Genomic DNA, 12,283 nt, shown 5'->3' with positions numbered 1-12,283 from the left:
TTAATGTTAGAACAAAGTCTAATAGGAGAGATATATGGAGAAACTATTTGATTAATAAGAACACCAAAGAGAAAGAAATAGCACCGATATTTTATATGTACGCACCAAATTGTAAAACCTCTAATATGTAAAGAAGAAATCAAATGAAATACACTGAACAGTAGAGAAGAAAACTCTAAACGTTGTGGATTGAAGCACATTTCCAACAAAGAGCTCTACCAAATGTAACAAAAAGAGAAATTAAGAAGTCAAACACCTGAACAGAATTTTAGAAAGGTTAGCTATTATCAATTCCTGACAGTTACTGAATCGAAACGAGAAGTAATAGCATGTTCCTCAGATAGGCATGGTGCTTTAAAAAAAATCGACCATGTGTTGGGTCTTTAAAAACTTCACAGACAAATGCAGAGATATTTACCGTATCACAAAGCACAGCACTTCAAAGCACTAATATTTAGCATGTCTTCACTGACCACCGTATGATAAAAATAATAATAATATTAAAAGGCCTTGGATAAAAGGATTCAAACTTAAATGGAGGATAAATAATTTTATAATAATAGCCAGTATTTATACGGTACTTACTATGTGATGGCATTGTGCTAATTTGATTCTCATAACAACATTGGAAAGTATGTGCTATTATTATCCCCAATTTACAAGTGAGGAAACTGAGACAAACAGAAGTTAAGTGACTTTTCCAGGGTTCTACAACTAAGTATCTGAGGCTGGATTTGAACTAAGGTCTTTATGACTCTAGGTCTGGCACTCTCTCCACTGCATTACCTAGAAAAAAATCTGAGAATCAGCAGATTATTTCATCCCAGAAAATGACAACAATAAGACATCCCCAAACTTTGGGAATGCATCTAATGCAGTTCTTTGGAGCAAGTTGGTCATCTCTAAACATGTTCATCTATAAAAGAGTCAATGAAGATAATGAATTCAGCCAATTAATTCAGTGTGAAACTAAAACAAAACCACCACAGAGAGAAACCTGGAAAAACTTGCATGACCTGACCTTTAGTAAAATGAGCAGAAGAAAATAATTAATACAAAAAAACATTTTAACGACAAACAAGCTTGAATGACTTAAGGATTCTAATTAATATAATGACCAAATATGACTCCAAATGAGCAATGGATTAGCCATCAAATTACCCATCTCCTGATAGAGGGGTGATGGACTTAAGGTGCAAAATTAGACACACACTTTTAGACATGGATAATGTATGTATTTGTTTTGATTGACTATTCTTAATTTTCATAAGATTTGTGGAAATTTTTCCAATTTGGGGAACTTTGAGGGAAGGAGATCTATCCACAGTATTAAGAAAGAAAGAGAAGGATCCTGCAAAGGGCTGTTGGCATAGTGTAAATATCTTTTATGTAGGGACCCAGAGGTGGTGGCAAGTTACTCTGGGGGGTGCTACATTGACCATGGCTGAGGGGGACAATCGCTCCAGCAAGCTACTGGCTGCAGAAACTGCCAGCCTGGAAGAACAATTACAAGGATGGGGAGAAGTGATGCTAATAGCAGATAAAATCCTTTGAAGGGAAAGAGCCTGGTTTCCCCCTGCAGTTGTGGGTGTCATTTCTTTGGTATAACTTAGGTCATCTGCTCTTTCAGTGTTTCCTGTTTTATTATGCTTTTGTGTCTGTCTGACTACCTTGTACCCATTCTTGCTCCTAGAAAATTTGACTCCTAGAAATGTACTACTGAGCAACAGCAAAGATTCCATGAACTTTGCACCAATCTAGTGAAGAAGCAGCACAGAACCGTTGTCTGGTGGAGACATCTCTTCACACTGAAGGAAGAAAAACCTAAAATGTCCTTCATGACCATGAAAGTTCCTCTCGCTGCAGCTGCTTGGATTGGACAGCAAGTCCACAATCTTTTCGTCACCTACCATATTGTAACTTTCTTACTGCTACTTTCTTGACTAAACCAACTTGGAATCATTTCAAAGCACGTTGGAATGGTCAAAAGAACGATAAATAAACACCTCAAACAAAAGGAGAAGAAAAATTAATGATGCATCTCTTTCATTCAGTATCATAAATATGACAGTGTCCTTGGGAACAGTTTCTACAAAGTATGTGTACTAAAATGTTACAGAAGCACATTTTTACTTTCTCACTTAACTTCTGATTGGTTCTTGATAAGAATTTGAGAACAGCTAGAAGAAAGGTCCCGTGCATGGTGTCTTTGTATAAAGTTCAGCAGAATGTATCGTCACTGACTAATATTAATAACATGGAAAATAACTGTCTGTGAAATGGCCCCTCTGGACTTGTTCTTATTTCATTACCCAAGGTTAACTGAACTGGCATTTTTATGGAACTAAAACAACCCTCTAGTATAGTAATTTAGTCATTCACTGATATAGTAATTCTCTTTAATCCTTTAGAATGTTAACAATAACTTGAGTAACACAGTCCATCTTAGAGTGGAAAATCTCAGGTTAAACTTTTACTCCTGCAGAAATAGTGGCGGTCTATGGTTGTAGAAAGTAAGTTTCACATCCTGGAGAAGTTGACTCCATGGTTATAACGACCAATTTTGTCACTTATGACAAAGAGACCAATTAGTATTAATTTTTCATTCCTATTCATTGTCACGGAGATGCCCACAGAATTACTGAAAAGATGGTTTGCTTAATGTTTTGCCCGTATGGAACACCTTCGCAATGTGCAGAAATTGGACCATTTCTTCCAAACAGTAATCTGACACACTTGTCAGTCACTCTTGTGTCCTCACACTTAAGAAATGGTAACTTCTATTTAATAAATTGTTGAGGAGCTTCCTTACTTCCTTATAGTAACTCCTAAACAGAGTCCTACTGTTATAATTATCTAAATCCCTGGCCTGGGGAAGAGGGCAAAGAAAGACCTAATGAGAAGAGTCACCATTAGGTAAAAACTCTAGAAACAGTCATGGTGAACAGAATTAACTCCTAGCTCTAAAGCCAAACAGCAAGACTTACCCTTGAATTAGTCAAGCTCCACTCTAGTAGATAATAGATCTCGTGACATACTATTTTAAATTCTCAGACCTATAATATGACTCAGGTTAATACTGATAAGACACTGCTGTCACTATAAGTTTAATATAAAAACAAGTGATTGCCTGTGTCCTTTTCTTTGACCACTCCATGGAGAACAAAGGGGCTATTGGTAAAAGTATGCTAGAGAGTCTCTCCCTGTTTATATGTTCTGAATTTACCAGATATTCAAATTATAATCATTTTCTTATCCAGAAATTGAGGTCACTTTGAATTTCAATAAAGATAAAGCACTTCACCATCAACACCCCATAAAAAGGTCAAGGAATGTTTAGAAACAGTATTTAAAATCTTATTAAGCACGGAGTAGTTTTGTGAATTTAATCACACTGAAATTATAAAAACTGTGCTGTGATCATTTATAATCTAACAGTAAACTTTTGTTTTCAGAATACTACTGTAGCCAAAGAGCCCATGTGGCACAATTAGTTTTATAAATGTTGTCTGATATACAAACCACCTGGGAAATATTGTATTGATTGTCCTCATAGCTGGTTTGGGGTGTTTGCCCCTGCCCTTCTCATCCCATAATTCCTTCTGCTGTGTTTTGTGTAGGAAGAGACAGAATAAAGAGGGGTGGGAAAGGAGAAAAAGAGAGAAGCTCTTCCCTTTTATAAAAGGAAAGAAGGAAGGAGGGAGGGAAGGAGGAAGGAAGGAAGGAAGGAAAGAAGGAAGGAAGGAAGGAAGGAAGGAAGGAAGGAAGGAAGGAAGGAAGGAAGGAAGGAAGGAAGGAAGGAAGGAAGAAAAAGGTCATTAATGCATATTAAATGCATAGAAAAATAGCCATCTGAGAAGGCACTGTAATTGTAATGTTAAGTGTTTTTAAGATTTTAAAATGTGATTTTGAAGAGGACCACATTTGGAGTCAGAAGCCTTGGGTTCAAATCCCAATTCTGCCACTTAGTGCCTAACACTAAGAGGAATAGGGAAAGGCTTCTTGTCTAAGGTAGAATTTTAGCTGGGACTTACCCAGAAGCCGAGAAAGCCAGGTGGCACAAATACCACTACGTAGCAGGGACACTAGAAAAAAACAAAATTGACTACAAGTCTAAGATGAAAACAATAGGTTCCACAGTAATGTTGGAGTGGGGTGATATCTGTTGGAGTGATTTATCTCACTCTCAAATGCCTCCTGAAGCTGCGAGCGCATCCAACCATTCTGGAGAGCAATTTGGAACTATGCCCAAAGGGCTACAAAAATGTGCATACCCTTTGACCCAGCAATATCGCTACTAGGACTATATCCCCAAGAGATCATAAAAATGGGAAAGGGTCCCACATGTACAAAAATATTTATAGCAGCACTCTATGTAGTTGCCAAAAACTGGAAGTCAAGGGGATGTCCATCAATTGGGGAATGGCTGGATAAATTATGGTATATGAATGTAATGGAGTACTATTGTGCCATAAGAAATGATGAACAAGAAGACTTCAGAGAGGCCTGGAAGGACTTATATGACCTGATGCTGAGTGAAAGGAGCAGAACCAGGAGAACTTTGTGCACAGCAATGACCACAGTGTGAGAGAGTTTTTTCTGGTAGACTTGGAATTTTGTAATAACGCAAAAACTTCTTATAAAAAAAAAAATCCCAAAGGTGGTTCTCAAGGCAAAATGCCTTCCACACTCAGAGAAAGAAATATGGAAGTCATTCGCAGAATGTAGCAGATCATGTTTGTGTATGTGTATGTGTTTGTGTATCATGTTTTGATTTGTTATACGATTTCTTTCATTTATTTTAGTCCGACTACATATGACTATAGTGAAAATGTACTCAATAGGAAAGTATACGTAGAACCTATACAGAACTGTATGCAGTCGTGGGGAGGGAGGGGGGTAGCGGGGAGTAGGTGTGGGGGGGATAAAATCTCAATTGTATGGCAGTGATTGTTAAACATTAAAAAATAATAAAAAAATAAAAGAAAATAAAATGCCTCCTGAAAATCTGCAGGTACTCACTGTGAAAGGTATGTCTCAGCAGGATTGGCAGTGACTGAGGGCAAAGATGAAAAGCTGGTGGTGTGAATAGGGAAGATGCCTCCATTCATTATATCCCCCATCCTTTCAAACTTCAGGTTTTCCCACTTGAGGCTTAGGCCCCGTGGCTCTGTTGGAATGCAAACAAACAGAGATCCCAGAAGAAAGGAAATCAGTGAACAAAGAAACATTTTCAGAGTCCCTTTCCCGTGAGCTCTGTAGGCAGAACGGATTGGAAGAAGACAATTGTCAGCACCTCTTTCAACACTTGTGTGCCAAAACTAGAGTGAAGCTACCAGGAATTTATCATCCTCAGGGACGTTTTTCATCCCAGCTCTAATATATGGGTTCAGGAGTGTAGAGGGGGTCCAGGAAGAGACACACTTGGGAAAATCAATTGCAAGCTGAGAGGCTCCTCTACGTCTTTCTCTGGAGGGAATATTGTGTTCAAGTTGGCTTGGGACCTAGACCTTGAGTCCCAATATGTTTACCTTCCTTTAGCCATCACTACAGAGATTTGTTTATTCCTCCTCCCTTCTAGAAGCCTAGGGAATAGAGAGGAGTGGAAAAGCCAGGAGACTAGGGTTCACAGGGGAAAGTGTTCTTTGCACTTTCCAAATGTGCCACCAGTGATGAGCATTCCCTGGGAGCTTTCTGAGACAGAGCAATATCTCTCAGCCACCTGTGCCTTTCTGGTAACTGGGGTACCCAGTGCTTCCTCCAGAGAGATTATTGAGTCAATTGCCACCACTTCACTTAATGACAAGGTAATAGTCCAAGGGGTTCCTCATGGGAAGAAGGAAGCTGGAAGGTGTGTGTAGCAGAGTCCTCAAGTGCTGCCAAGGTCAATGACTGTAATAGAAAGCCTTGACCACTTCTGTAGACTAGATGCTCCCAGCTCAGGTAGCAGCAAGCTCCAATCCCTTCGGTCACTGTGACAACCTATGTGTCCTCAGAAGCAGCATCAACCAAGTCCCCACTCTATGTGGTGCAGAGTTGGGAAGGGATTAATCTAAAAGTGTGTGAAAATAGTGAACACATTCTCTCTCTTCAGCTCCTCCCTCCAACTTTCCCTGAAAGGAAAGGAGTCTCCTCTCCCTTTAAGAGGGAATTGCTTTCTTCTTCGTATATCCATGTATATTTATTGCCACTGAAAACAGCTCAAGTTGGATGGCTTTTGAGGATTTTGTATACGCACAGAATTATACAATCATTTAACTGTCTGAAATTGTGCAGATAAGTACAAGAAGACCTGAGAGGATGTGTGTGTGTGTGTGTGTGTGTGTGTGTGTGTGTCTGTGTGTACCATGCTTAATTGTAGCCTTTTGGGGAGGAAAAAAAGAACAAACTAAAAAGTACACAGCAAAGAAAAAAAAGAAAATTTACAAGGAAGCAAAGAAAAGATGGACAGCCCTGAATATAATGTGTGGTATTTATTGCATGGGCTTTCTTGAAAAGGAAATTTATTGCTTTAGATTTTTAATCCTCTCTTATGCTCTGTTGTGCACATGGCAATGCTTTTTTTTCTTATTTTGTATTTAAGTTGACAAGATTTCTTTTTTCTTACTGTGTATTTAAGTTTAAAATAAATTAATAAAAATGAGTTGGTATTGGGGGAGAGGGAGGGAGGGAGAGAGAGAGAGAGAGAGAGAAAGAGAGAGAGAGAGAGAGAGAGAGAGAGAGAGAGAGAGAGAGAGAGAGAGAGAGAGAGAGAGAGAGAGAGAGAGAGAGAGATTCATCACCATGGAGACTGATACATCTGAAAACTCCAACCGGTGGGTGTGGTTTCATCCCATCCTTGCCCCTTCCTTTCACTCCCCTCCCTTCCTCCCTGGTCCTGTCCTTCTATAAGTGCAAAGCCAGGGAGGATAGGTGCCCTGGATTATTCCACTTGGGCTGGCCCCTGGGCTCTCAAGCTGGGAGATCCAATCATTAGCCAAAGTCTGGGGGCACAGAAGTCTTGCATGAACTTTCCCTGTGTGTCTTTTTTCATCAATTCTGTTTTTTCTGTAGAATTGTCTGAGATTACGATTGCTACTCCTGCCTTTTTTACTTCATCTGAAGAATAAAAGATTTTTTTATCAATCCCTCATTCTAACTCTACGTAAATCTTGAGGTTCCTAGTATGCTTCTTATAAACAATATATTTTTGGACTATTTTCTAATATATTCTGCTGTTCCATTTCATGGGAGAGGTTATCTCCTTTACATTCAAAGTTTTAACCATCAATTATGTATTTCTCTCTGTCACATTTTCTTATGCTTTTCCTTTTCTTTGGCTCCTGACCTCTCTTTATAAAGAAGAGGATGGTGAGTAACAAATTGCTTTTCCCATGCCTCTCTTTTTTTTTAACTCCCTCAGACTCCAGTCAGAAGTTATTACCTTTTCTTTCATTTATTCAATCATTCCATTTATCCTATTTGTTGATAGTGATCTTAGATCTCTAATAAGACAGCCATTACTAGAAGACTTGAGTCAATAAGAACATTTATTGCTATGCTAAATGGTTATTGAAGTCATGGTGAACTCTAGAGATGACCAAAAATCCAAGGGGCAGGTAGAGAAAAAAATCAAATTAGAATTTAGGTAGATGGTCATGTACTTGAAATTGAAATATGCTACACAGTGGGTCACAAAATCCAAGCAGTTAACTAAAGGGAGTTAGGACATAGTAAATAGTTTGGAGATGGGAGCCAGAATGTGCTAGTAAATGTTTAACAATTGACTCTCCAAAAATGTAAGCACAACACACTTTTAAGTTTAATTAGTTAAACTTAAAGATTAATAGTCTATACTTTTAATATTTCCTCCACCATTTTCTTTTTTCAATTTTATCAATTACATTTGTTGATAAAATTATACAGTATATTCCAAATACACATTTCATGCTTATGGATTACAAAAATAATGCATATGTAATGAAAACTTAATACACAATGGAACTCTGCAAAACTCTAAAATTAAATCTCAGAAAACACAATATATTTATGACAGGTAAGAGGAGATAAATTAAATCACAACTTTATTTACAAAAATACTTATCAAGCATTTTTTAAATAAATGCTGCCTCAAGATTGCCACATACTAAATCTTAACAGTGCAGCTTGTTTTATTTTAAGTTTAATGGTATAAAATCAAAATTATTTGGAGAAATCTGTCAAGCACTGTCAGTCAAGCACTGCTTCTTAATCAAAATAAGATCGATGACAGTTACCAAATAATTTTAAAGAAAAAATGTTTTTTATTGAAAATCTTTACTAAGGCCTCTGGAATAAGGTTTGATTTTATTTTAAATAAAAAAGATGTACCCAGTGTTTGGGATGGTAAGTTTGAGTAAATAGTTCTTGCTTTTACTCTTAGCAATATGTGAGTCTTTGCACACTAATAGATTCTGCTATAAGTGATATTTCTTCAGCAGATGATCTAAATGGAATTTGCAATTTGTGCTAATTTGAGAAAGCTTAGTTTCTACTATATTGTCTATTTAAATAATGACCTAAACTTCAATTACTTCTTTCTTTCCTTTTCTGTTTTGAAACTTCACAGAATAGTAGTAAATAGCTTGCAGTTTATGTAAAATCCAAGAAAATGAACTATTCCCAAGAATCTGTTTCAGTGTAATGGCCATAAAAAATCTGAAAGCTACTAGGAACAGATTGAGTTCAAGGGTAGATTCAGAGAGACCTACAGTTATAGTTTTTTGCTTCTATTGGCATCTAATAAGAAAAACAAGACTTTGTAAGGAATAAAGGTTTCTTTTTATAAACCAGGTGAAAGTTGATGTTTGCTATTAAAAAGGCTAAAATAATTTTTTGTTTCCCCACTTCAAATCTCTTTATTCCTGGCTTTCTATATCAGGCCTTCCAACCGGGACAGCTGGGTAATGGAGATTCATATTCCTAAAATCAACTGGAAAGCAAACCAGCCCAAATTCAAATTTATTCAGTAATCCAACCCTATCCTTCCCCCCCTCTAAAGTACTATTTCAACCTACTGAATAATCTTGTCTTCTATATGGTTTTCTTCCTCAGAAAGTAATACAGTTTTCTTTTTCATTACTGAAAAGACAGTTTGTAAATTTCTTCACCTCCAGTAAGTTATGGACAATTATTACCCAAAATGTCAGGATCAACTACGGTATGTTGCTGGCTAAAGTCAGAAGAACCCCTTAGGATGTAGACTTGAAGAAAAAACACATATTCAATTTATGACCTATACCACAAAATCAAAACATTATCAATGTTTTAAAAGATTCTTTTATAATCTTGACATCTTTGAAAGGCATTTCTTAAGAAATGTAAAGGCAGGCCCAGTACATGTAAAATATAATAATACTTCTAGGCTTCATATCAAATAGAGATCAAATTAGGAATGGACACATTTCCTTTTTTATAAATCCAAGCTAAGAAAATGTGGATTTTAAAAAATGGTATAACTGCATAAATTCTATGTAGAGTTTTAAATATTTAATATTTGGATAAAAAAGGTTAAGAAAAATAAGAGTGTGGCAAGGGCCTAGTATGATCAGTGGTTTCTATATATGAGAACTTTTATTTGTTCACCTAATAACAATGGCTTAAAGTTTCTACTTTCCCCTTAAACATTTTAATAGGAATAATAAAGTCAATGGCAACCAAATATTGATCTTCCGCTAATATCTTTTTTAAAATATCATTTCCCAGTGTACTATACATAATATAAAAAGAATGAGATAAAGTGTTGATTAAAGATTGTGATTTTTCTGGTGCCCAATTCACTAACAACTTTTTAAGTTAACCCTGGTTCCTTATTAGGAGCTGTGCAATAGAAGCTCAGTGATTTTCCACATTCTTTCACTCCTCCTCAGGCTCAAACCACTGCTGGTTACCAACACTGACAACGATGTACTCTCTGATGGATGCATCGTCTTTCTTGAAGCTTAGGAATGGTTCTCGAGTTATTTGAAGCGTTTCCTTCAAGTCTTTGTTTTCTTGTTTAAGTTGAAAATTTTGTTCGTGCTCCTTGCCACCCTACTGCTCATCCATTTCAATAGCTTTCCTCATTACTGAGGCCATTTCAGTAATCGGGTCCACATGTACCTGTAATTCCTTGGAATGCTGTTCCTTTAGTTTCATTCTAATTCCTGGGTCATCCTTTCTGCTGACCATTGGCCACCTAAACATCTGCTCTCAGCACTTGGTCGGTACTGCTGGAAAGCAGACTGGTGTACCTCAAGAGATGTGCGTCATTCTTTACTTTCTCGCTGCAGTTCTTGGATTTGTCTGTTTTCTTGCTGAATTCCCATAACTAACACAACAGCAATATTGTATGATGAGCAGCTGTGAATGACTTCAATATTCTCAGAAATTTGATCCAACATAATCCCAAAGAACTCATGATGACAAACACTACCTGCCTCCAGAGAGAGAACTGATAGCATCTGAAGACTCAAGCATACTATTTTTCACTTCCTTCTTTCCTTGCTTTCTTATTTCCTTCCTTTATACCTTTCTTTTTCTATTTAGTTCAAGTTTTCTTCCACAAAATGGCTAATATGTAAATGTTTTACATGACTGTATACGTATAACCTATATCAGATTGCTTGACATCTGGTGGGGGCAAGGAGAGGGAGAGAGGGATAGAATTTGGAAAACTTAAATATTAAAGAATTATTTTACATGTAATTGGGGAAAAATAATATATTTTAAATTAAAAACATTCGGTATGAGCTGGAACCAGCACACCTCTGGATGTGAGGGAAAATTTAGAATGCCTTTTTTTGGGTTCTTCAGCTATCAAGTATAGTTGGAATAACGTTTCAGATGCATGGGGGAATTTAAAAAGGTAACTTGTGGCTTTAAGTCAGAGGTTCTCAAACCTTGTTACTTCATCTGTTCTATCCATCCAACCCAGATGATCTTCCTCTCTCAGTTTGATTTTTTTTTTTTAATTAAAGGGGCCATCGCTTGACTCACTTCTTAAAGAGGTCTGTTCACTGAATGGGTGTTGCCTCACTCAAAGTGAGAACCTTTTTATTCCACATGCTCTATGATCCAATGATACTGGCCTCCTTTGGTTTTCCTTCACTGTAACATTCTGTCTTCTGACTCCAAGTATCTTCCCTGGCTGTTTCCCAGGCCCAGAGCTCTCTCCTTCCTCATCTCTGTCTCCCAATATCCTTGACTTCCTTCAAGTATCAGCTGAAGTGTCACCTTCTTCAACAAGCCTTTCCTAGACCTCTTTAATCTTAGTGACTTCCTTCTGAGGCAACCCCCAATTAATCATGTATATATCTTGTTTGTACATAGTTGTTTGCATGATGCATCTCTCACTAGACTGTGAGCTTCTTGTGAATAGGATCTTTTATTTGCCTCTCTTTGTATCCCTATTACTTAGCCCAATGTCTGGTGAACAGATGCTAAATAAATATAACTTAACTAAGTGACAAACAATTTTTAAAAGGATAACTACAAACTATTGACAACCATATAAAAGAATCCTTCAAGTCATGAACAATAAGAAAAATGTACATGAAACCGACCCTGAGGTTAAACCTCCCATGAGCACACAGGCCAAGATGACAAAGGAAGAGAATGGTCATTGTTGGATGAGCCCAGGTTTGCTCTAAGATTCCACCCCTAAAGTCTGTTATTTAAAAAAACATAAAAGACATGACTGGAGATTTCTGTTCAAAGAGAAATTTGTGACTGAATAAAAATTACCACCCTACATATTGCTCTTGTCACATACAATCTGTACAGGAGCTCATTCCTGGTTGTCATGTCAAGTGAGGGCTAAATAATTTTCTCCCCAATCATCTAGTACAATGTTTTCCATACAGCAGTTTCTTAATAAATACTTGTGGATTGACTAAAAGTTTGAAGAGTGGCATAGCTAGGGAGAACATTACAGTAAAGAGATGGCATAAAAGGGAGAAGGAAGAGAAAATTTCTCAGGTGTCTATTAAAATTTCCCAGGCCTCTGTCTAGATGAGAGAAGGGAGGGGAACACACATTTTATATAGCACTTAGGTGTCAGACTCTGGGCTGATATGATCTCATTTGACCTTCACAACCCTGAGGGGTTAATGCCGTTATTATCCCCATTTTATAGTGGAGGAAATGGAATTAAACAGAACTTAAGTGACTTGTTCACAGTCACAAACCTAAAGAGCATCCAAGGTCGAATTTGAACTCAGATCTTCCTGACTCAAAGTCCAGTGCCCTTTTCACTCGGCCACCTGGCTGCCTCCTCAGTGTAGTG

At 37.3% G+C, this 12,283-nt stretch overlaps 1 pseudogene; it reads left to right on the top strand.

The window, feature by feature from the left end:
• Positions 1-1,440: 1,440 nt before the first annotated feature.
• LOC140508480 (ADP-ribosylation factor-like protein 6-interacting protein 1 pseudogene) lies at positions 1,441-2,033 on the top strand (annotated as a pseudogene).
• Positions 2,034-12,283: the final 10,250 nt, after the last annotated feature.

The sequence above is a fragment of the Notamacropus eugenii genome, chromosome 5, assembly GCF_028372415.1.
Source record: "Notamacropus eugenii isolate mMacEug1 chromosome 5, mMacEug1.pri_v2, whole genome shotgun sequence".
Taxonomy (NCBI): Eukaryota; Metazoa; Chordata; class Mammalia; order Diprotodontia; family Macropodidae; genus Notamacropus; species Notamacropus eugenii.
This window is presented reverse-complemented; position numbering and strand designations above follow the sequence as displayed.